The 26,780-nt window shown below is 43.2% G+C and overlaps 1 protein-coding gene across 1 annotated transcript in view; it reads right to left on the reverse strand.

Moving 5' to 3' along the window:
• Nucleotides 1-9,796, reverse strand: part of PLPP4 (phospholipid phosphatase 4) — a 438,966-nt gene extending 429,170 nt beyond the window's left edge. The window contains exons 1-2 of the mRNA XM_081535748.1: nucleotides 9,660-9,796; nucleotides 5,631-5,837 (exon numbers count right to left, since the gene is read on the reverse strand). The gene's annotated coding sequence lies outside the window, so the exon portion shown is untranslated. The remainder of the gene's footprint in view (nucleotides 1-5,630; nucleotides 5,838-9,659) is intronic.
• Between the last annotated feature and the right edge of the window lie 16,984 nt (nucleotides 9,797-26,780).

Below are 26,780 nucleotides of genomic sequence, written 5' to 3' on the forward strand. Positions count from 1 at the left end.
AAAATACCTCTCCAAGAGGGAGTTAACAACTCTTCTCACCACTTTAAGTCTGGCTGAAACTAAACCCTGAAACTTAGCTCTCCAAGGATGGCCCCCTGAGGCCTCCCAAACCCCAATCCAGAAACCCGGTGTGTACATCACTCTCTCGAGTTTTTCAGCAGCACTGGAGGGCCTTCACACATTCATTTCCTCTCTCTCTCTCTTTTTCAGAAATTTTCTCCATCTCTAGCTTCCCAGGTGGCACGACTGGTAAAGAATCTACCTGCCAATGCCGGGACATGGGTCTGATCCCGGGTCAGGAAGATCCCCTAGAGGAGGGCATGGCAACCCACTCCAGTACTCTTGCCTCGGGAATCCCGTGGACAGAGGAGCCTGGCGGGCTCCAGTCCATAGCATCACAAAAAGTCAGACACAACTCAGCACAGAGCTTTTAAAATCTTCTTTGCTGCTGCTGCCTGGCTTTCTACTACTTCACACTCCTGTCCTTCCTATTATTAATTCATTTTCTCCGCCTCGCTTTCTTCAGGAAGACACTTCCACGGGGCTCTGACCATGACCTCTATCATTCTCTCTCTCTGGGGTCTTTCTCTGTGCCCTCCCTAGTTCACTCACCCAGCCTCACCCCTTCCCTAGAGACCCAATGACAGTTCTTCTCGATGTCTCTCTAGCCGTTAAACTACGCAAGCCCGGCTTACTGCCTTCCCTCCAAACTGCACTGCCAGGCTTCCTGGAGTCTGCCTCACCATCCTCCCAGACACAAAGCGCAAGGGCCCACTTGGTCTTGGCTTCTCCCTTGAGATTCTTCTCCCAGCGCACCTGTCATAGCAGCCCCTCCCTTCTATTCCCACCGCCCTTGCGCCGGCTGCCCTAGGCCACTGTGGACCCCAGCCTGGTCTCCTTTTCTTAACTGGTCTTCTTGTCATTCTCTCTAAGCCATCCCTGAATGGCTGCACTTAGACCTAGAAGGCCGACGCAAAGGGTAAGCCAGGATGGTTGCTGCGTTGTTTGAGGTTACTAGGGACTGCAAAATACCCCTTAGACACCCTCCACGAGCCCCCATTACTTACTGAATAAACTCCCCCCGCTCTCCCTCAGAATTCAAGAACCTCCGAAATAAAGACACCAGTCTCCCAGTCTTACCTCCCATTATTCCCCTACTTTAAAGCTCTAGACTATATTACAAAATGGAATATTATAAAAGGAAATGTTGAGTCTCTGTTCGCTTTTCCCTTAATATGCCTCCCGGAGCTTTCCTTGGCACAGGCTCCTTCTGGGCTAGGGCCACCCCACCATCACCCCCACCTCTTGAAAGTTCACACACTCCTCCAGGCTCAATTACAAGTGCTCTCATCCATGAAGCCATCCCGGATCCTCCATCATGATGTGAGTGCCTTGAATCTCATGCTCCTTTTCTTTGGACTGAAGGGTTCTGTTTTTTCATCTTTCAGTCCCTCCCAGATGATCACTTCCTTGAGTATGCCTTGGTTCTCCCTGTCTCCTGCGGTATTTTCCTCGGCTTAAAGAGTTTAGTAAGCACTGTTCCATAAATATAAGGTTCATTCAGAGGGGTTCTCTGGAACCAAAAATTCATAGAAAGCAAAAAGAATTCCCCACCGTGGAACATGTATGACCTCACTTACCAAATAAATTAAAGGCACTGCCTCTGCCCTCAAGGTTAAAGACTAATTTGGGTTGAACAGTGAATACTGTAAGAATTCTCAAATAAAGGAGTCTCAAAAGTAAAATTCTTAAAAAAAGAAAATCTACAAATTCCTGGGGGAACTCAGAGTATCACAAGGACAGATACATAAAATTCCCCTCCACAATGCAGTGAGTCTACTCCTAGGTTTACGATACTCTAGAGTGTTTGAAATCACATGAAAAGGAGTCATACTTAGAAGCTAGCAACTCGATGTAATTTCGATTAATATGCAAGTTTAAAAGGGGTCAATCATGTGAGGCACTTCTTCGAGAAGGCTCAGGAGAGGGCAGAGCAAGACATAGTCACAAAAACCAACCAGAATGAAGTCAGCTCCAACAATACTGGAAATCTGCTTTTCTCTGATGATAAACGGCCTCTCCTGTTATGAGACCTGGGCTGGTGGGCAGCTTTTCTAGGGCCACCAAAAGCCAAGCCCTTGGGAAAGAAAATCTTCACCCATGGTTAATGTGGGATCATGAAAGAAGCTTCGTGACGGCTTTCAAAGGAAGGACTGGGCACCAATTAACTACATATGTTGAGACTAAAGCATTCATTGTGTTAGGAAAAGCGGCCATTCAGCATCTGCCACTTCTTATATTTGCATACATTCAGAAATCCAAATATCTCCAGCACATTCGCTTATGAGCTTTACAGTTTTATACCTAAGAGCCTCTTCATTACGGTATTCATCACAGACTTTAAGTTGGTCTTCATAGTTGTACAGCGTGTGCACTGGTTTTCCTCTGAGCTGCCTCTGGCCCTGGAGGTCTGGGAAACCACTGGGAAGCCATCCTGAGCTGCCAAGATAAGAGCAGAAGTGTCCCCAGGCCTTTGCTTCAATGCCCTTCCCTGAGTTAGCTCAGTGTTTGGGTCTCAAGGCTACTCAAAATATAAATCCCACTTCCCTTCCCCTCGGATCTAACTCCAAAAGCCAACTGATCAAGCCTAGAATTGCAACCTGCTTTGGCTTTCTCTGCTTTGAACTCATTTTCTGTGATCTTATACACAGAATATGGAAATCAAGGATAATGCCTGTAACAATCATAATGGCGTGGCTTGAGAGCAGTTAAAGAGATTCAAGGAATTTGTCTTAATATAACAAAATTTTGCTTGAAAGTATGCAAATACACATGCATGCACACATACATACACACACTTGGATGTCTTAGCTGCAAATAGACTAGAAGTCTGGCAGCTTCTGGGCTTCTACTGAAAGTCACATGGTTTTCCAGTGTCAAGGTGTCTACACACTTCCACTGAGTTACAAAGGACAAGTATTTGGCTCACTATTTCATGTTTATCTAGATGCTTTTGTCTTGAGAGTTTAAAAGCAATTTAATTGCATTAATTAGGCTTCAAAGCAGTGCTGCAGTATCTTCTTTATTTTTCTGAAGCCAGAACAAAAGAAAGTTGTACCCTGAGATCATTCGTCAGGTCCCCGAAGCAAAATAATTTCATCTAAAATTTAAACTAAATTAGAAAAACATTTCAAAAAGACCATAAACCCCTAAATAACTGAAAAGACATAAAAAAGAGAAGTGAAGAGAGGAAAAATAAAAGGAAAAAAGTAAACTCTGTCCTTAGAAGTCATATCTCCAAACACAAGGCATTTTTATTTGATAATATTGCTTACATTTTTGGAATATTCTTTAAAACAGCTATCTGAATTCCCAGATGATAACAAGATTCTTTTGAGGCTGACAGCAGGAATTCAACTTATAAACCCAATACACAACCAGAGCCACATCTGCTTTTATGTTTTAAGCATAAAAGTATTTTTAATATCTACTCTGAATGCATTATCAACTTGGCAACGGAGAGGAATACTCATAGACTCAAAGACTTCCAAAGTGAACACAATCCCATCATATGAGTTCAAAAATCACAAAAAAAGTTTTTGTTTCATTATTTCAGTTCTTTGAGTTTTATACCTTGGTTCTCAGAAATGGGCAAAATCCATAGCAAGAATGAATTAGAAAATTAATTTGCAGGATATCTTTCTCTTGTTATGAAAAGGTTTTTTTTTTTTCCCTCCTAAAGACATGACACACTAACTGTTCATTTCAAGCAAATTTAATTGCAACACCTTTAACCAAGTAGTCTATAACTCTGCTGCTCAGAACATAACCATAAACTTGAAAGGGCCCCCCCAAATGCCGACTAGCAGCTCTTGAGTTGAGGACCATTTCAGAGCCTTCAGCAGTGTGTTCTGTCTCACCATCAGACTCTCATCAGTTCATCTGCTAGTCCTTGCTTACATCTAAGTTGGTCATTTTATATATGTGCGTCCCACACGGTACTTGCCAGGGAAACACAAGGGAAAAAACTTTCCTCCTCCCATCCTCCCTTTCTGGAACTTGGCCCACTTAAAATATTGCTTCCTGATCCTTCCAATAAGCTAAAACCCCAGAGGCACGTAACAATTAAAAGAAGAGACCAGAGGTGTTCATTTGGAACAGGTACATCATGTATAAAATCTAATTGTTCTTTTTCATCACCATATTGCTAATATTGCCCAACTAGAAATGGAAAACTGCCACATAATTTAATCTGCTCAAGATTCTTACCTTTATGCAACTAGAATAGACTAAATTAAGAAGTTTTTATTTCTGTTTTTTTCTCCCCTAAAAGAAGTTAAAACTTTAAAGCCATTAAGAGATTTCAAGTTCACATTGAATTCTGCTGGGCTAAGAGATACAGGAGATCATGAGTAGGCATTCACATATCCGTCACAGAGACATTCAGGCAGGATCAAATTAGGTTGTTTGGTTTTCATGGTCCCCACAGGGTTTTGTTCTGTTTAGCATCATCAGGCAAGGAACTTATATTATAACTCGGCAAGTTCAGTCTATTGTCAAAATATTATTCCCCTAAGGTCTCAATACTAGCCATGCAGCCTCCCCATCACCTTAGCCAAGTAAAAGACTGGTAGCCCACCCCACCTCTCTCCCCCAGATATTCCTTTTAAGAAACCCTGGCCATGTGTACTGGATGGATATGTTCTAGATGGACACCACTTGAATTGGGCAGGCCTCAGCATCCTCTAACTTTGTAGAGTAACACCAACGAAAAAGTAAGCATGGCATTCAGTAATTAAGTATTTGCCTGTGTGCTGTACAGTTATCCTCTCTCTTTTTTTTCCCAACAACCCTACGAGGTTGACACTATTGTTATCTCTACTTTGCAGATGAGGAAATGAAGGCCCAGAGAAGTTAGATAAGTTGCCCATTGTCACACAGCAAGTAAGGAAAGAGCAGATCCATGGTACAGACCTAGGCCTCTTTGACTCCAAAGCCCTGCTCTTCCCTATATTCTGTCTCTTGTGGTTCCTAATGTGCCCACCCATGTCCCCTCACTCATGCCAAGACCACTGTGGGTCCAGATGACTCCCCAAGGAAGCTGTCCACCGTACAGTGGCTCAGCATCTGCACTGACCATCAACAATGACCAATCATCATTGACCTCCATCAGGCCATTCTTCCACAGATGCTACACGGGGCATTGGAATTAATGGAGAGTGAGCACTGATGCTCACAACTGATGCTTCCACCCAGAGGTGACACATTTACTGTCACCCAGAGTCTGTTGGCCACAGAGAGGCATAGAGCCATGCCCATCTTCAAGAAGGCAGAGAAATACAATCCTTCTGTTTGAACAAAGGAGAAAAGAAATCAGATGTCAGGAAAGCAGAAATATCTGCCACAAACACTGAAAAAAGAAAGATTTGAGAGGCAACATGATTTAAGAAGTAACAAGGTCAGGCAGTTAAAAAGTGGCAGAGTCAGGACCCAGCCCAGGTTTACTTTTCTCTAAAATCTGAGTCCCTAACTAACACTTAAGTCCCAAGAGAAGTATATCCATTTCATAAGACACAATTATTTTTGCATTAACAATAAGCACTTATTGCTTGTTGGTTGACCCCACTCACCTGTCTGGAATTTGCTCAGCAGACAGCTGATGGAGGCTGGCCTTGGTTGGGAGGACTCAGATGACTTGACTCTGTTCCACAAGTCTGTCACCCTCCAGCAGGCTAGCTTGGGCATTTTTCATTGCAAAAAGCAGAGGCACAAGACCAAGCAGCACAAAAGCAAGTCGTATGGCCGAGTCCAGAGTCAGGAAGTGGGGAAGGAGGGCACTGTAATATTACACAGCAAAGAGAATGAAGAATTACTCCAAGGCTATGCAAGCTCTTTCTACAAAAGGCTATGTGGTAAATATTTTTGGTTTCTTGGATCATACTCAACTCTGTGATTGTAGCATGAAACAAGCCATACATCATAAGTAAATTGATGGGTGTGGCCAAGTTCCAATATAACTATAAGTATTCAGAAATACTATAAGTATTTAGAAAAAGAGGCAGCAGGCCAGATTTGCTCCAAGGCTGGAGTCTGCCAACTTCTGAATTAGAGCCATCACAGCAATCTTCCACATAAGGTTCTAGTCCTAGTTCTGGAACTATCTGGTCATATGGTCTTGACAGCATCACTTTTTTTCTCACCTGACAACTTCTCCATTTACAAAGTGAGGGAGGTTGGAGTAGTTCTCTAGAACTATAAAACTCTTACATTCACAGTCCACATTATATCATCCTATAAATCAGATGGTACGTTCTGAGGTCTAACTGAAGAGATTATTCTCAATCTATTAATTGAGTATGTATTTTTTTTGTCCTTAATATTATTATTCACCTGCATAGGCTAAAATTCTATGATTTTACTTGTACTAGAGTTGCCATGCAAAAGACACTGCAGTATAATCTTAGCCCCATGAAAGTCAAATAGGTTTTTTTCCATCCACCCAAGAGGAAGTCAGTCAGATATATCAAATGGAAAACAAACTGACCCTTTTAATTACAAATAGGTAGCAAAGCTTTATTGATTGGAAGAATAAAAAATAAAATAGTGGAGAGTCAACCCTCAGTGATATCAATGAAGGTTAAAGAGAAACACAGAATTAATTGATCCACAAGGATAAGCTCTAGTGAAGGACACTATGAACAGGAAGCTAGGAATGCAGAGTTTAACTGAAAGTTACTCTGTTTACCATCGTCTACTTTCTTGACACCTCAACAGCATGTACTTCAGCACACTGCAACATTGCAGGAGGATGTTTTTGCTTTTTTCCCTCTATTCATCTTCACTGCCAGGCTATTGCCAAAATTACAAATAAGAATATTCATGTTAATAGCAGGCTGCTAAGGGAAAATGCATGTAAAATACTCTGTAACTATCCATAAAATCAGGGCAACACACAGAGCTTTGCAGACATCTGACTTCTGAAGCTTTCTATCAATGATTCCCAACCGGGCAAGGGAGAAGAGGAGCCATGTTGGCAGCCTTTGGAGATATTTTCATTGTCCCAATTGGGGAAGCATTACTGGCATCTAGCCTGCAAAGGTCACGATGATGCTAAAAATCCTACAATATACAAGACAGACACACATGGCAAAAAAAAAAAAAAAAAAAGATGATCCGGTCTAATGTGGGAAGCCTGGCATGTTCCAGTCCATGGTGTCGCAAAGAGTTGGACATGACTTAGTGACTGAACAGCAATGTGTTAACAGTGTCAAGGTTGAGAAATTTGCTTTTCATAGACAAAAAAAAAAAAAGCTCCAGCTGAGACTGACAACAACTTTTCAAATCACTGGGAATTCCAAATCATGATCATACATCCCACAAAAGCAGCATGTATCTCAGACTACCCCTGAGTGACTTTATTTTGTAACCTAGCAACGTTTCAAGCCAGGTACTTGGTATCATAAGATTCTGCAGAAGTGCTCGAGAAAATACCTTTCCAAAAGGCAGGTCACAAATTCAAAAACCTGTCCCAGAAATGATAAATGGTTCAAAATACTGAAAAAAACATTGGGACTAATATATAAGTTTTAAGTATAAGAAGTGCCTTTATTACTGCATTATATATAATAGTTTTTTTAAAATCTACATCATCAAAAGCAGTGTGGATATTTTCTAATCAAAGAACATGGTATGTGGCAGAAGAGTTTTTACTCTGTTTGAATCATGTCTTGACAATCACAGGCAACATCAGCTTTTTTCCTCCAGGTCAGGATACTGGAGTGGGCAGCCTTTTACTTCTCCAGGGGATCTTCCCAACCCAGGGATCGAACCCAGGTCTCCCATGCTGCAGGCGGATTCTTTACCAGCTGAGCCACAGGGAAGCCCAAGAATACTGGAGTGGGTAGGCTATCCCTTCTCCAGCAGATCTTCCTGACCCAGGAATCGAACCGGGGTCTCCTGCATTGCAGAAGGATTCTCTACCAACTGAGCTATGAGGGAAGCCCCAAGTGTATCTCCAACAGGATATAATATATCAGCAGGTCAAAGAGCTGGAAAATTAGTATCTGTTTAGCTAAACACATCGCATCTGTTGGCAAACCTGTCCAAATAATTTGGCATTGTTGCTTTCAGTATATGTAGACAGAGACCATTTATCATATGGATTATTTCTAGAACCCACAGGCTTGTCTGCTATGCACTGCATAGAAACATGTGTGGACTTGCACATGCTTTACAGGAATCCTTTAGAATGCTTTGCACCAGTTGGTTGTTTGCTTTTAAGTGAAGGGAGTACAGCATCGCTTCTGCAATTTCCTTTAAGTTCTGTTTTTCCATTGCATCATCCCTCCACCTTGCCCACCATTAGTGTCATTTCCACTTCAATTCATTCCTACACAACCGAGGAAATAGATTTTCAGCAAAAGCAGGGAAGACTGTTTAGGATTATGTTCCAGGGCCTGACAGACAGTTCCTGCATATGTACCCTAGCCCCACATTAATCCACATTAACTGCAGTAGAGCTCTATACTCCTGGCTTCAGGGACCTCCCCAAGCAAAAGCATGTGTGATGAAGTGCGTAACTTGGGTGTCAGGTTGACCCCTGTTCTAAACCCACTTTGACCATTTTCTGGCTGTGATCTTGGGCAAATAGCATAACCGCTTCACTCCTCAGCCCCCTACATGAAAGCAGAGGCAAAACTGCCTGCCTCCAGGGGCTGCTATGAGGATGAGAAGAGGTCATGCTTTTACGGTAGCAAGTGCAGGGCACGGTACACAGTCCTGCATAAACATCAGGTGTCATTATTACATCAGAGGACTCTGCAAGCTATTCCATCAAGGCCATTTTGAGCCTGCAATTCAGACCTAACTCTCTACTCAGGGCCAAGGACAATCACATGAGACAGACACATTCTCCCCTCAGATTCAGTGTTCGGTGTTCCCAGTGAACTTAAGGTTCCTGCTTCCTTGGGAAAGAATTCGGAGGTGAAGCAAGGGGGTTAAGAAAGCAAGGTGAGAGTTTATTTAAGCAAGAACATTCCCATGGTTCAGTGGTAAAGAATCTGCCTGCAATGCCGCAGATGCGGGCTCAATCTCAGGGTTGGGAAGATTCCCTAGAGGAGGACATGGCAACCCACTCCAGTCTTCTTGCCTGGAGAACCCCATGGCCAGCGGAGCCCGGCGGGCTACAGTCCATGGGGTCACAGAGAGTCAGACAGGAATGAACCAGCTGAGCACAAGAGCAGACCCTCAGAGGGAGAGCAGGCAGAGGAGCTGCTGCCCTGGGTTTCTTGGGCAAGCCGGTTATGGGGGGCATACAAATGAAGGGGTGGAATAGTCACTGGGGAAGGAGGAGCCTGGGGGTCATACTCCCTGATTTTCATCCCAGCTCCATTTTCGCGAGGGGAGAAGGGGATGTGTGTGGGTCTTCAGTCGCTCAATCATGTCTGACCCTTTGCGACCCCATGGACTGTAGTCCACCAGGCTCCTCTCCACCTCTGTCCACCAGGAGGAAGGATTTTGTCCTTATTTAGCTTAGATCAGAAGTGTCATGGCGTCGGTACATGACGGGTACTTCGTATCTGTAAGGCTAATCTTATCGTAATGAGAGCATAATGAGCAAAGGTTACATTTGGACACAGAACATTCCCATCTTTCCTCACCTTTTTTTGTCTGCTTCCAGGACACTCATCACCCAAAACGTGTGGCTTCCTGTCAGTCTGGAGGTTCCTGCTTTCCTTTGTCTGTTTATAGACGCCCACTGTTTACAAGATTCATGGTTTCCTGCCACCTGGCCTCTGCCCCCGCTTCTCTGCTCATACCTAGCTACCTGCCTGCTGTGACAATGGTGTCACCAAGGAAACACACTGGCACAGGCGAAAGAGCAGAACAGGCAGGGGTGTTGCGTGGTGCAGAGCCAGAATTGCAGAGATCAGAGACCAGGGAGTTCAGCTGGGAATTTCAGGGAAGTTAACACATCAGAAGCGATCAGCCCAGGGTCTGGGTTGGAACAGGTACACTGGGAACACAGGCCATAGTTACTATCACTGTCATCCACTGCAGGGGGTGATGGGACCTATGCCTCCTGCATCCCTGCATCAGGGATGCCGACAAAGGTCCGTCTAGTCAAAGCTATGGTTTTTCCAGGAGTCATGTACAGATGTGAGAGTTGGACCAAAAAGAAGCCTGAGTGCCAAAGAACTGATGCTTTTGAACTGTGGTGTTGGAGAAGACTCTTGAGAGTCCTTTGGACAGCAAGGAGTTCAGTGCAGTCCATTCTAAAGGAAATCAATCCTGAATATTCATTGGAAGGACTGATGCTGAAGTTGAAACTCCAATACTTTGGCTGCCTGATGCAAAGAGCCAACTCATGGGAAAAGACCCTGCTGCTGGGAAAGACTGAGAGCAAGAGGAGAAGGGGGCAACAGAGGATGAGATGGTTGGATGGCATCCCTGACGCACTCAATGGACATTAGTTTGAGCAAACTCTGGGAGGTAGTGAAGGACAGAGAGGCCTGATGTGCTGCAGTTCATGGGGTCACAAAGAGTTAGACACAACTGAGCGACTAAACAACAACAACCTTGGCATCACTGACTCCCACCCCTTATTGAAGGACAAGAGCTCCTGCAGAAACTCTCACTTCACTGCTATTTTGTGGGCTTGCCCGGGGCCTTTTTCATTATTCCTTGTTTTCCTCTCTGTATTGCTTGCTCTCTCTCCTTCTTGGCTTTTGGTTCAGTGTGGGAGTTATTTGATTTATTATTTGCTAAACAGGCAAAGCAATTTTTTCCTTGTTAAATTTCATAATTTTACCAGTGCTGGCAAGTGTGTTCACAAATCCCATAAATCATCTCCATGAAGTCTTTAAATCCATTCAGATGTGAGCGGTTGCGGGATTATGCATCATCTAGCAAAAATACATTGGCTCTGTGGTGTTTTACCCTTTTTATTTAAACTTGACTTGTTTCTTATTTGTTTTGGTTTTTTCTAAACAAAAACCTTAACACTAAAGAAATGAAGCTGACAGCACAGAGTTCCTTAGGCATTAGGGCTCCCTTATGAAATTCAGAAAACAGTAATCATCAGCCCAGGAATTCGAGCTGCACAGAAAAGGTGTCCACAGTTATCTGTCCCGTTATCAACATTTTCCATTGCTAAGGCCCTACCTAGGTCAGCCTGGGTACCATATTTAGTCTAGGCATTCTGGAAGAAATATATTAGAGCTAGAAAAAAAAAAATGTAAAGATGACCTGTTCAAACTAACATTTAACAGGCAGGAAATTGAGGCTATGAGGAAGAAGTGACCTAAAGTTGGAGGCAACCAAGATGCCCTTCAGCCAGGCTCCAGATCACGGGGTCGGGCACAGCGTGTCTGCACATGGCACCCTGTGAGCAAGAGCAGCTAGACAAAGCACAAAGGGAAAGGAAGAGAGAGATCTGGCCCCAGTCCTGAGTCTGATCTGAAGATGTGAGCGGCGGAAGCTAAAGGATCAACATCACTACACATCAAACACATGAATGCTGGCTCTAGAGACAAAGCAGCAGAATAGAAGGATGTGAGCTCACCCCTTCTTAGAGAAACACCAAAATCACAATTAACTGTCGAACAACCACCAACACGATGTCATTCAGTACGAAAGTAGAGAGATTCCCTGTAGTACATTCAGACAATGGAATATTACTCAGTGCCAAAAAGAAATGAGCTATCAATCCATGAAAAGATATAGAGGAAACTTAAGTGCATACTGCTAAGTGGAAAGAGCGAATCTGAAAAGCATAAATATTATATAACTGCCGTATGTAATTATACATCAATTCTGGAAAAGGTAAAACTATAGAGTTAATAAAAAGATCAGGGGTTGCCAGAGTTTAGGGGAGAGAGAGGGGTGAATACACAGAACACATAGGATTTTTTAGGGCAGTGAAAATACTCTTGTGATATTACAATTATGGATGCACGTACATTTGTCCAAGCTAGTAGATTGTGCAACACCAAGAGCAAAACTTAACTTAAACTGTGGAATTCGGGTGATAATAATATGTCAATGTAGGATCTTCAATTATAACAAATTTACACTCTGATGGGGGATGTTGATCATGGAAGAGGCTATGCACATGTGGGGACAGGAGACATATGAGAAACCTCTGTTCTTCTGTTCAATATTGCTATGAATTGAAAACTGTTCTAAATTTAAAAATAGAGCTTTAAAAAAAAACTACACTGTACATGGCTATGTATTGGCTTGGCCAAAATGTCTGCAACATCTTAAAGTAAAACCCAATATATCTACTCATTGGTGACCAATACAACACTTCTCATGGGGCCCTAGGCTTCCCTGGTGGCTCAGACGGTAAAGAATCTGCCTGCAACGCAGGAGACCCAGGTTCAATTCTCCGGTTGGGAAGATCCCCTAGAGAAGGGCATGACAACTCACTCCAGTATTCTTGCCTGGAGAATCCAATGGACAGACTCAGACACAACTAAGTGGCAAACACTTTCGGGGGAAAAAACCCATGGACTATAGCCCAGAAGGCTCCTCTCTCCATGGGATTCTTCAGGCAAGAATACTGGATTGGCTTGCAATGCCCTTCTCCAGGGGATCTTCCCGACCCAGGCATTGAACCCTCGTCTCTTTTGTCTCCTGCATTGGCAGGTGGGTTTTTTACCACTAGCGCCACCTGGGAAGCCAAAGATAGCTTCCATATCTACTGACTTTGCCCCTAATCTAATCTCTTCCCAGTTAGCCTATCAGCTCCTTGAACCAAAGGTTCTCTAAAAATAAATAAACGAATTCCATGTGGTGAGAGCTTGCTTTTCCCTTCTGACATCCCTGGGGCCTGGAATGCTGGTGAGATTAAGTTAAAAGACCTCCCTTTCCTCAACCTCACCCACATCCCAAGTATCACCCTGTGTCCAGACTTCACATGGTTTTAATTCTAGCAAGCATCACCTGATCTCTTTAATGCACTGGCAAGAGGCTGGGTACTAGAACTGATTCCATGCACTAGATCCTGTTTATGCACCTCTCCAGACCTTTCCACCCACCTCTCTCTCCCCCCACCCCCACCCCTGCTCTCTAGAGCCTTCCTAGGGAGGGTTCATGCCATTTCTTTGCTGTACAGCCCAGCTGCCTTTGCCTGCTTAGTCGCTCAGTCATGTCTGACTCTTTGCAACCCCATGGACATTAGCCTGCCAGGCTCCTCTGTCCACGGGATTTTCTCAGCAAGTATACAGGAGTGGGTTACCATTTCCTCCTCCAGGGGATCTTCCCAACCCAGGGACTGAACCTGTATCTACTGGGTCGCCTGCATTGCAGGCAGAGTCCTTACGGCTGAGCCACCAGGGAAGACCCTGCCACCACGTTTGATGCCATCAATTAGGAGCCCCCCCCCGTAGCATGACTGACACACTGGCCAGACCACATCACCGAAGCTCTGTCTCTCCCAGCACCTCCCTGGATCGGTCAGGAAACAGAGAGCAGAAATGCAGGATAGTTAACACCCAACAGCCAAGAAACGAAGGAGCCAACTGGTAAACTCCTCCCACCTCTTACGCCCGCTTCCCCCAGCCTCCCCACCCCACTCTGGATGGTTCTGAGTTGCTGTGATTCTGTGCCTCTGCTCCAGTGATGTCCTGCACTGCTGTATTCCTTACAAACTCTGACCCACTCTGGCAAATACCAGCCTGTATTTACTGTCATTGGCCGCCTCTCTCAATTCTCTTTTTCCCCTTGGTATTTCACCACTCTCCACTTTCCCACCAAGCTTTCTCTGTAAATGGCCAGACAGTAAACATTTCAGGTTCTACAGGCCACACGGTCTCTATCACAACGACTCAACTCCAACCTTGCAGCCTGAAAGCAGGTGGCTATGCAATTTGTTAACGAGTGGGTGTGACTGGTCAACCAAATGTTATTTATAGATGCTGACATATGAATTTCATGTTAATATACACATGTCACAAAATTCTTTTTTCATCTTTTTTCAGCCATTTATAAACTGAAAAACCCATTCTCAGCTCATGGATCATATAACACAGACAATAAGGGGATGCATCTGGCCCATAGTTTGATAACCCTGCTTGAAATCACTGAGCTATCAGGTTTCTTAATTCACAGATTATACAAACCAGGTAACACAGGCCAAAGTTTGCCAGTCCCCTGGCTTTAGCCCATAAGCTTTGCTTCAGGCCTGTTTTCTAGAGCTCTCCAGCTAAGGCACCACAGTCATAATCCTTAGGTGAATTTGTTAAATAATAAATGAAATTTTTTTTTCTTAAGAATGTTCTGTACTGACTAAGGAGCCTGAGTTACTAGACATATGGCTCCATCAAGAATCCTGCCAGATCCTGAAAGGCAAACACCATATGATATCATTATATGTGGAATCTAAAATATGACACAAATGAACAAATCTATGAAAAAGAAAGAAACTCACAGATATAGAGAACTGACTTGTGGTTGCCAAGGGCAGGTAGGGGAGGGAAGAATTTAGAGTTTGGTATTAGAAGATGCAAGCTCTTATACCTAAGATGGATGAGCAACAAGGTCCTACTGTATAGCACAGGGAACTATATTCAAGACCCGCTAATACGTGTACCCCAATGTTCATCGCAGCACTGTTTACAATAGCCAGGACATGGAAGCAACCTAGATGTCCATCAGAAGACGAATGGATAAGGAAGCTGTGGTACATATACACAATGGAATATTACTCAGCTATTGAAACGAATGCATTTGAATCAGTTCTAATGAGGTGGATGAAACTGGAGCCTATTATACAGAGTGAAGTAAGTTAGAAAGAAAAACACCAATACAGTATATGGAATTTAGAAAGACGGTAATGATGACCCTATATGCGAGACAGCGAAAGAGACACAGATGTAAAGAACAGACTTTTGCACTCTGTGGGGGAAGACAAGGGTGGGATGATTTGAGAGAATAGCATTGAAACATGTATATTATCATATGTGAAATAGATCGCTAGTCCAGGTTTGATGCATGAGACAGGGTGCTCAGGGCTGGTGAATCAGGATGACCCAGAGGGATGGGATGGGGAGAGAGGTTGGAGGGGGGTTCAGGATGGGGAACACATGTACACCCATGGCTGATTCATGTCAATGTATGGCAAAAACCACTACAATATTGTAAAGTAATTAGCCTCCAACTAAAATAAATAAATTAATTTTTAAAAACAGACCCTATGATAAACCACAATGGAAAAGAATATGCAAAAGAATATATATATATACAACTATACATATATATGTATAATTGAATCACCTTGCTGTATAGCAGAAATTAATACAACATTGTAAATCAACTATATGTGAATAAAATTTTTAAAAAAATCCCCTGCCTCCTTCGCACAGTCATCCTTATCCCTGAAGCTCAGGGGTCTGGGAGACTGGATCCACTGAGGAGCTTGGAGCTCTAGGGCTTCTCTTGTGTGTCAAACACTACTTTCCATTCCATTTTGCTTCCCTTGGGCATAATTCTTTACTCCCCATAAGGTTAAGGAACATCAATTAAATTTTTTTATCCTCTGCTAATACCATCTACACAATGAATATTTATTGCTCACTAAACATATGTTGATGCTTCATCAGAGTAGGTGTAAGAAGACAGATTTCGGGCTTCCCTGGTGGCTCAATAGTAAAGTAAAGCAAATAGTAAAGAATAGTAAAAAAAAGAAAAAAAAAAAAGATTTCATGATGGGGTTGGATTTCCTAATCAGAGCTGCCTGAGGAGAGAGTAGGATGACTTCAGGAGAAGTGAGTTGCTCATCATGTTAGCTAATCAAGAAGACTCTCTAAGGCCATTTGGCAAGGATGCTAAGGATTCAAGAATTTATACTTCAGGGACTTCCGTGGTGGTCCAGCTGTTAAGACTCCAAGCTCCCAATGCAGAGGGCCTGGGTTTGGTCCCTAGTCGGGGAACTAGCGACCACATGCTACAGCTAAAGATCCCACATACCACAACTAAGACTGGTGCAGCCAAATAAAAAATAAATATAAACAAATAATTTTTTAAAAAAAGAATTTATATTCAGGTAGAAGGTTGGACTTCAGTCCAGCCCCAAGAGTCTGTGATTCCCCAAATGGGCAAAAGAGAGCCAATTGGCTGAGACACAAGAGAAAGAGAGAGAAAACTATCAGCTGCCCATTCACTGTGCTGAGTGCTTTGCAAATGAACAGTATCGAAAATAATAATGACCAACGAGTACTGAACTTATGATGCATTCCAAGTACTGCGCAGCACTAATCCAAGACCACACAGACAGAAAACAAGACAAGGACTGACCCCACTCCGACTGACCCCAAAGGCCAGGAGGTATCATTCTCCTCGAGTGGGAGGTTAGGGTCACATCATGAAGTCCTAGTATGTCTTGACGGGACTGTATTATCTGACCACTTAAAAAGTGACATTAATGATCATGCCCTTGACTAAATTAAGGTCCATTGTGATGTCTCTTCTCTTGAGAAGGAATGTATCAGAGGATCAATCTGCTCCTCGACTTAAAAAATAAAATTGCAGAGAATCACCAGTGTTATGGAACATGGACTCTCCCCAGGGAACCGGGAAGAGCAACAAACCGCATCACAGCCCATCACCAATGAAAGATGCTTAAATGGCAGCTTGTATCTCAGGGGGACGCCACAGGCAGGAACCACGGCGTTCCATCAGGCCTGAAAACAAGTACTTTGTCGTGGTCTTGATGTATAATTTACATGAGCATAAAATGTGTCTCCTCTCTTTTTAAAAACAGACAAGCGCCAGCACAGAGCCCCAGCTGTGCCCCTCAGCCCCTCCACAGAGAAAAACTATTCCTGTCACGGTCTAGCTTTTGTTTTGACCTGGAGCACATCTGAAAACGTGGCCATGGCAGCTACTCTGAGCTTCCCTTCAATCCATCCCTCAAATGAAGCAACTACTTAACACCCGCACCTGTTCTCATTCCAAAATGCCCTCCCAGCTCCTCCTTCAAAACTCAGGGAGTCCTCCTAGAGGGGCCTCTTCCTCATCTTTACCATGTGTCACCTCCATACCTGTGTTGACATAGTTTTGAATTCATTATCATGATGCTTGGAAAGAATTAAAAACAGCGTTCTTAAGTTAGGTTTGCCCCCACAAGCAGGCTGTAAACCTGAAGAGAGGAACCAGTCTATTATGTATGTGGGAAGAGACAGAGAACATTATTCATCTGAATTTCAGACTGGCAGGGGTGGTGGGAGCTGATTCTCATGAGAAAGGTGAAGAGAGAAAAACCCTGTTTCCAAGGGCCAGTGGTCAATGGAAAGTTGCTGTATGAAGACTTTGGCTACATAACAAACCAGCACAGAATCGAATGGCTTAGAATCACTGCTATGGGCATTACCTCTCACAGTTCTGTGCATTTACCAGACTTCACCTAGCGGCTCTTTCCTAGGTCTCTAGTTGTTGCTGTTGTTCAGTCACTAAGTCGTGTTCAACTCTTCGACCTTGTGGGCAGTAGTAGCCTGGCTCCTCTGTCCTTCACCACCTCCCAGAGTTTGCTCAAATTCATGTCCATTGAGTCGGTGATGCTCTCTAACCATCTCATCCTCTGCCACCCCCTTCTCCTTTTGTCTTCAATCTTTCCCAACATCAGGGTCTTTTCCAATGAGTCAACTCTTCGCATCAGGTGGCCAAAGTACTGGAGTTTCAGCTTCAGTCCATCCCATGAACATTCAGGGTTGATTTCCTTTAGGACTGATTGGTTTGATCTCCTTTCAGTCCAAGGGACTCTCAACAGTCTTCTCCAGCGCCATTCCAGGTGCACTCAGATCCTGGCTGGGGTCAGCTGAAGAAGGGTCCACTGGGACAGATGTTCAGATGACAGCCTCATGCCCACCGCTGGTGGCCATCCAGACAGGCACGTGTGTCTCTGCACCCAACCTGCCTGGGCATCTCCAGAGCATTTTGGGGTACTGCTAGCATCCTTAAACCATGCCCCAGAGGGTTAAAGAAATTGGTGACTCACCAACTCTTGACCTTGTCTTCCAGGAGGACAGATAGGGAGGCAGCTGTGGAAATCAACTCCATTTGTAACAGGACAGAAGTGGCCCAAACCGGCTGGAGCCAAGACTGCTGATCAGAGTCTGTGCAGAAGAGACTTGCTCGCGGGTGGGGCGGCCTTCTGACGTCACAGCTCGGATTTCCACCGGGAGTTTCATACCAGCTCTGGGCAAATGGGCACATGCAACCCAGGAAGAAACAAGCCGTGTGCTTGCACCTGCGTGTAAGAACCCATCACTTGCCTTTAACTTTGTAAACAACCATGTTTCTCCTTGATTCACAGCCTCCAAACCCTAACTGTTATTAAATATCCCCCTCATCTTTCTACTGGGGACACAGATTTGAGCTGTGCCTCCTGTCTCCTTGTCTCAATGAAGCTTTTCCTTTTCTCAAAAGCCAGAGCATAAGCTTCCATGCATGTTGGGCAGCAAGCCCTTTGCTCCATAGCACCTTCGTTTCCCAGAGCTGCTGTAACAAATTGCCACTAACGACGTGGCTTAAGCAACAGAATGTCATTCTGGAGGTTCTTTAAGAGAAGACTTCCTTGCCTCTCTGTAACTTGTGGTGCCGACAGTCCCCAGCAGGGTGGGGACCCCTCAATGGGTCCTTTGCCCTGAGTTGCAAATGCCAGTCAAGCAACATCAGGTTGGTATAGCAGAGCAGAAAATTTATTCATTGATCAAGCATGGAGGAGGGAGGGTTCGTGTTCTAAAAACACCTTCTCCCCAAAGCAAAGGGAAGGTGGGAATATTAAGGGGTAGGAGAAGATGTGACATCAGGGCTCTAGGAAAGGGGCAGAGGTTTCCAGAGGCAGTGGAAGCACGCATAGTCTTCTGTGCTTCTTTGCGCGTGGAATTGTGCCTCAGTTCAGTTCAGTTCATTTCAGTCACTCAGTCCTGTCCGACTCTTTGCAACCCCATGAACCGCAGCATGCCAGGCCTCCCTGTCTATCACCAACTCCATGAGTCCACCCAAACCCATGTCCATCGAGTCGGTGATGCCATCCAGCCATCTCATCCTCTGTCATCCCCTTCTCCTCCTGCCCTCAATCCTTCCCAGCATCAGGGTCTTTTCCAATGAGTCAGCTCTTCGCATCAGGTGGCCAAAGTATTGGAGTTTCAACTTCAACATCAGTCCCTCCAATGAACACCCAGGACTGATCCCCGTTAGGTTGGATCTCCTTGCAGTCCAAGGGACTCTCAAGAGTCTTCTCCAACACCACAGTTCAAAAGTATCAATTCTTCGGTGCTCAGCTTTCTTTATAGGCCAACTCTCACATCCATACATGACCACTGGAAAAACCATAGCCTTGACTAGATGGACCTTTGTTGGCAAAGTAATGTCTCTGCTTTTTAATATGCTGTCTAGGTTGGTCATAACTTTCCTTCCAAGGAGTAAGCGTCTTTTAATTTCATGGCTGCAATCACCATCTGCAGTGATTTTGGAGCCCAGAAAAATAAAGTCAGCCACTGTTTCTCCATCTATCTGCCATGAAGTGATGGGACCGGATGCCATGATCTTAGTTTTCTGAATGTTGAGCTTTAAGCCAACTTTTTCACTCTCCTCTTTCACTTTCATCAAGAGGCTCTTTAGTTCTTCTTCACTTTCTGCCATAAGGGTAGTGTCATCTGCATGCCTAGTAGAGTACAGATCCTTGCCTTGGGCAGAGAGCTTAGCATAGCAAGGAAGCAAAGAAAACTTCCAGACAAGTCCAAGTCTCATCTGGGCAGGTACATTCTTGTGGTCAAGTCTGAGCCCAATTGGGGCAGTGGACCACTGCATAGCTCTCAAAGCATAGCTGCAAAACATCTCTGTCAAACACCAGGTACTTTTGAAACAAACAGAAGTAAATGAAGGGCAGGATCCTTCAGCCCTCAGGGACTGCCAGCAATCCTCAGTGTGCCTTGGCCTACAGCTGCATCACTCCAGTCTCATCTCCAACTTCACGTGGCCTTCTCTGTGTGTGTCTCTCTGTGTCCCGTCCTCTTACAAGAGTACCAGTGGATTTAGGACCCAATCTAACTAAATCAAGCATGATGTCGTCTAGATACCCATAACGAATTACACCTGTGAAGACAGTATTTCCAAGTAATTTCTGGGTGGACATGAGTTTTTAACGGATATTGTTTAACCTACAGCTGGTTTCCCTCAAAATAAGATTCTTTATGAAGACACGGCAGAAGCTGCAAGGCATTCTCTGACCCAGCCTTAGAGGAATCAGCCACATGACTGTTGATTATAGGTGTCTTACAGGGTGAGCTATGATTTGAGAATGGGCAACATAGGACATAGTACTAGAAGCATAATCCCTTGGCATCATACTTGGAGACCAGCATCTATAAGAACCTGTCTCCTGAGAAACTGTATGCAGGTCAAGAAGCAACAGTTAGAACCAGACATGGAACAATGGGCTGGTTCCAAATTGGGAAAGCAGTATGACAAAGGTGTGTATTGTCACCCTGCTTATTTAACTTCTATGTGAAGTTAAATTGAAGTACATCATGCAAAGTGCAGGGCTGGATGAAGCATAAGCTGGAATCAAGATTGCTGACAGAAACATCAACAACTTCAGATATGCAGATGATAATACTCTAATAGCAGAAAGCAAAGAGGAACTTAAGAGCCTCTTGATGAAACTGATAGAGGAGAGTGAAAAAGCTGGCTTAAAACTTGACATTCAAAAAACTAACATCATAGCATCCAGGCCCATCACTTCACGGCAAATAGAAGGGGAAAAGCAGTGACAGATTTTATTTTCTTGGGCTCCAAAATCACTGCAGATGGTGACTGCAGCCATGAAATTAAAAGACGCTTGCTCCTTGGAAGGAAAGCTATGACAAACGTAGACAGCATATTAAAAAGCAGAGACATCAAGCAACAAAGGTCCATATAATTAAAGCTATGGATGGTTTTTCCAGCAGTCATATATAGATGTGAGAGTTGGACCATAAAGAAGGTTGAGAGCCAAAGAATTGATGCTTTCAAACTGTGGTGCTAGAGAAGACTCTTGAGAATTCTTTGGACAACAAGCAGATCAAACCAGTCAATCCTAAAGGAAATCAATCCTGAGTACTCATCGAAAGGACTGTTGCTAAAGCTCCAATTCTTTGGCCACCTGATGTGAAGATCCAACTCTGAAAATACACTGATGCTGGGAAAGATTGAAGGCAAATGGAGAAGAGGAGGCAGCAGAGGATGAGTGGTTAGATAGCATCACTGACTCAACGGACATGAATTTGAGTAAACTCTGGGAGATGGTGAAAGACAGGGGAGCCTGGCATGCTGCAGTCCATGTGGTCACAAAGAATCAGACATGACTTAGCAACTGAACAACAATCTATGAGAAGGACCAGGGACAAGGGGAAGTGAACAGGAGGGACAGGACACGGAGGGGAGATAAGACATTCTTAGGACTGCCATGGTGGGGCAAGGGAAGCAATGCATGCACTGATTTCCAGGAAAGGTCTGGACAAGACAGAGAAGGCTCTCAGGAGCCACCATCTGGCAGAAGAGGAAAATTGTGCATGACAGAGATCTCTACAGAGGATTTTTAAGATGTTTCACTGCACATCAAGACTCTTCTCTGCCCTTTGACATTTCTCAAGAGACGGGGTAAAGATATGAATTGCCTTAATTTGTGTTTTTCTGCCTGGCTGTTATTTCTCATACGGATTTTCTGCAGGCCAAGATCACAAGATGATCACAGGATTTCATCGTTTTTATACAAGCGACATTTCTCTCTCAGTAAAGCCAGCACAGGGCTCTGTCTGTGGAATGTAATCAACAAATAACGACCAAGTTTAAAGCATTTACAAGTTTAATTTGGAGACTGTACATTCGAAAGGTGAAACCAGGATTTCTGTTGAATAGGAGTATGTGCATGCACTTTCAAAAGAGTATCAACTGAGTTTTTCATTTTGGTCTCTCTGTAACAGGTTTCAACATGGGTATTGTTTGATTTTTATAGCCTGAGGGTTATTAAAGGTGATGTTTGGCGAACTGCCTTTCCAGGAAAGTTTGGCTGGGAGGTTCATTTTATTGAACAATATGCCTGACAGTCTTCAGATAACAAAAGACTCAGAGGATGTAGGCAGTGTTCCCTCACAGGCTGCAAAGCCCAATAATTCTTCCATGATAAGAAGATGATAAGCCCCATGATAAGCCCAATAATTCTTCCAGCTCAGGAAATGTTTAGAGGGTGACTAGAAGGCGCAGATGAGTCGGGGTATTATAACTGTGGGCTTTCCAGCTCTGGGGGACCTAGTTAATCAGAGAAATTAAGGGTTCAAAGCACTAAGATGATGTTTAGACCCCAACCAACAAAACAAACCAGTCATGGGAGGAAGTTTATGGAAATACTTCCTATTTCAACATAGTTGATGTAATCTGGTACAAAAGATTAGGAACCGACCTGAAATGAGACTTCTCTGCTCGCAACCTATCTGTTTTTATCCTGTGTGTGTGTGTTTTTTGGGTTTTTTTTGTCATTGTTGTTGTTAATATTTGTTGAAGACTTACTATGCTATGTATTTGACATACATAATCTCATTTAATCCTTACAACACTCACATGAAACTGGTACTAAGGAAAAGAAGATGTACTGGGATGGAAATTTGAGTAGGAGTGGATGGAATAGCCCCTGCTCAAAAAGACTGTCTTGCTGTGAAACATAAAGAATGGTCTACAAATTGTCTGAATGTTTAAAACCAAGAATGTAGTTTGAGTTTTAAGAAATTGAGCCAAGGGCTCAAAGAGGGCTTAAACACAAGTTTAAATTAATTTATATGTTAAACTTACATGTATCCAGACCCACTTATGAATGTAAGTGTTCTTATTCCTACAGTCTCAGTGTAATGGAAGACTTCCTGTGTGTTAATGACATTAACATTCAATAGATGTAAGTGTATATATTAAATGTCAATTAAATATGGAGGGAGATACCACTTCATACCCACTGAGATGGCTAAATCCAAAAAAGACAGACATTAACAAGTAATGATGAGTTTGTAAATTGGTGAAGCCACTTTGGAAAATAGTCTGGATGTTCCTCAAAATATTAACTATACAGTAACCATCTAACAACATTCAGAAAACTAAGATCATGGCATCCGATCCCATCACTTCATGGCAAATAGATGGGGAAACAGTGGCAGACTTTGTTTTTTTGGGCTCCAAAATTACTGCAGATGGTGACTGCAACCATGAAATTAAAAGACGCTTACTCCTTGGAAGGAAAGTTATGACCAACCTAGACAGCATATTAAAAAGCAGAGACATTACTTTACCAACAAAGGTATATCTAGTCAAAGCTATGGTTTTTCCAGTAGTCATGTATGGATGTGAGAATTGGACTATAAAGACAAGTGAGGACCAAGAATTGATGCTTTTGAACTATGGTGTTGGAGAAGACTCTTGAGAATCTGTTGGACTGCAAAGAGATCCAACCAGTCCATCCTAAAGGAGATCAGTCCTGGGTGTTCACTGGAAGGACTGATGTTGAAGTTGAAACTCCAATACCTTGGCCACCTGATGCAAAGAAATGACTCATTGAAAAAGACCCTGATGCTGGGAGAGATTGAAGGCAGGAGGAGAAGGGGACAACAGAGGATGACATGGTTGGATGACATCACCAACTCAATGAACATGAGTTTGGATAAGCTCTGGGAGTTGGTGATGGACCGGGAGGCCTGGCGTGCTGCAGTCCATGGGGTCGCAGAGAGTTGGACACGACTGAGTGACTGAACTGAACTGAACTGAACCATATAACCATCATTCCACTCTAAGATATCTACTCAAGAGAAGTGAAAACATATATCCACACTAAGAACCACTCATAAATATTCATACCAATGTTATTTGTAATAGCCAAAAGGTAGAAACAGCCCAAATACCCACCAACTGATTTATGGATGAACAAAATGGGGTGTTATCTATACAATGCAATCTTATTCAGTAATAAAAAAAAATGAAACACTGATACCCACTATGACATGATCACCCTTGAAGACATTATAAGTGAAAGAAGCCAGTCACAAATGACCACGTATTATATGATTCCACTTATATGAAATGTCCAAAGTAGGAAAATTCATGGAGACAGAAATTAGATTAGTGGTTCCCAGCAACGAGGGAAGTGGGCAGTGACTATTACTAGGTATAAGATTTCTTTGGGGAGGTAATGAAGATGTTCTGAAGATTGTCTTATGACAGTTGTACAATGCTGTGAATATACCGAAAGCCGTTGAATTGCATATTTTAAAAGAGTGAAGATATAGGCACTTCCCTGGTGATTCAGTGGTTAAGAATCTACCTGCCAATACAGGGGACATAGGCTCAATCCTTGGTGTGTGAAGATTCCACATCCCTTGGTGCCACTAAGCCCCTGCGCTACAACTACTGAGCCCCTGCACTGCAACTATTGAAGCCAACGTGCCCTAGAGCCCGACAATAAGAGAAGCCACCTCAATGAGAAGCCAGCACAGCCATAAATAAATAAATAAATAAAAATTTTTAAAAATGTATTTTTGTAAAAAAAAAAAGAGTGAACATATAGTATACAAACTATATCTCAATAAAACTGTTCTTAAAAAAAAAAGAAGAGAAAATAAAAAGTTTCTTTTTAATATGTAGTTTTAAAATGCCACTTTGGAAAGTCTGAGGACAAGATGGATTCAGGTTTGTAAGCCTTGCATGTGTACAATTTGGGGAACCTTCTTCAACAAACATAATTTTATAAATGCCAATGTTCTGTGCTATGCTTATTCGCTCAGTCATGTCCGACTCTTTGCGACCCCATGGTCTGTAGCCCACCAGGCTCCTCTGTCCATGGGATTTCCCTGGCAAGAATACTGGAGTGGGTTGCCATGCACTCCTCCAGGGGATCTTCCCAATCCAGGGACTGAACTCAGGTCTCCCACATTGTAGGCAGATTCTTTACCAGCTGAGTCACCAGGGAAGCCCAAGAATACTGGAGTGGGTAAACTACCCCTTTCCAGTGTATCTTCCCAACACAGGAATCAAACTGGGGTCTCCTACATTGCAGTCAGCTTCTTTAGCAGCTGAGCTACTAGGGAAGCCCATAAATGCCATACACTGTACAATAAGGCGAATATAGTTAACAATACAGTGTGTGCTCAGTTGTGTCCTACTCTTTGTGACCCCATGGACTATAGCCAACCAGGCTCCTCTGTCCTTGGAATTTTTCAGGCAAGAATACTGGAGCATGGTGCCATTTCCTATTCCAGGGGATCTTCCCAACCCAGGGATCTAACCTGTGTCTCTTGCGTCTCCTGCGTCGCAGCCAGATTCTTTACCACTGTGCCACCTGGGAAGCCTCCAACAATACAGTACTGTAACTTAAAAATTTGTTAAGGGGTAGAGTTCATGTCATGTGTTGTTTTTTTTTTTACCACAATTTAAAAATGCAAACACAAATTTCAGTGCAAACTGGATAATTAGGGTGAGAAAAGAAATGGCAAATTTAAAAATAAATTTCAATGACAAATTAAAAAGTAAGAGCTGGAAACCATCTACAACTAATTTATAAAACCACACTTTTTATTAACTAACTGCCTGTCATCTGTCTACAATCCTACTTTCCAACATTGCTGGCTGCATGATCTTTGTTCATGTTGCCATGAGACAATGATCTCTATCAGTTTCTACAGGGAGAATAGAGAGCACTCAGTCTTTCCTCTAGCATAATTGATACAAATTGCTTTTTATAATATACATATCCCAATTTCGCCTTGCTCAAGACAAGTCTCCTGCCTTTCCAGGACATGCTCCCCAGAGATGAGGGCAGTCTTTATCTTCTCTTTGAACTCAATATCACCCCCAGCACTTGAACTTTCCAACACCAGCCAGGCGAAGCTGGTGAAGATATGCTGAAACCAGCACTCCCATCCTGCCCAGAGAAGTGAAAACAAACTCACTTGTTCTTGGAACACAATTTGACGATAGATAGTAGAGATCCCTCTAAATTCCACCTTCGGGAATTCCTCCTAAGGAAATAATTGCAATGCACAAAAGTAATCTAAATGTCTGATATAAGCAAATAATGAAAAACTTTATTATCTGATCATGTGTTGGCACCTGTTAAAATGGTAATAAAAATAATGTAATAATTTGAAAATTATAATACACATAATATTGTATAATTATAATAAGTCATAGGGTGATATAAAATTGTGTACACCGTATGCCTAGAACCAGGCAGGTGGTGCAGTGGTAAAGAATCCGCCTGCCAATACAGGAGACAAAGAGGCACGGGTTCAATCTCTGGGTCGGGAAGATTCCCTGGAGAAGTAAACGGCAACCCACTCCAGTATTCTTGCCTGGGAAATGCCATGGACAGAGGAACCTGGGGGGGTTACAATCCATGGGGTCGCAAAGAGTCGGCTATGACAGCTCAGCACAGAACATGCCTAGAACTAGATTTGGTTTCAATCCTGTGCATAAAGAAAAAGAAAAAAGGATTGGAAGGAAATGCATCAAAATTCTAAAATGATTGTGTTGGGAAGGCTTATGCAAATTTTCCTTATCTCATATAAATTTCCTAGTGAAAATATGGTTGCCTAATAATCCTGTCTGCTCCCTGACTCAGGCCATAGAATTAATGGTCTAAATATTAGCAAAGCAGCTGGCTCCTTAGAGAGGGCCGCTATAATAAATAAATGTAAAGTATGGTTATGAGTTTATTTTTGAAGTGCTTTCAGCAAAATCACTTGTTTATACATAGTGACATT

Source organism: Giraffa tippelskirchi, chromosome 2 (genome assembly GCF_054371585.1).
Source record: "Giraffa tippelskirchi isolate mGirTip1 chromosome 2, T2T-mGirTip1v1.2.pri, whole genome shotgun sequence".
Taxonomy (NCBI): Eukaryota; Metazoa; Chordata; class Mammalia; order Artiodactyla; family Giraffidae; genus Giraffa; species Giraffa tippelskirchi.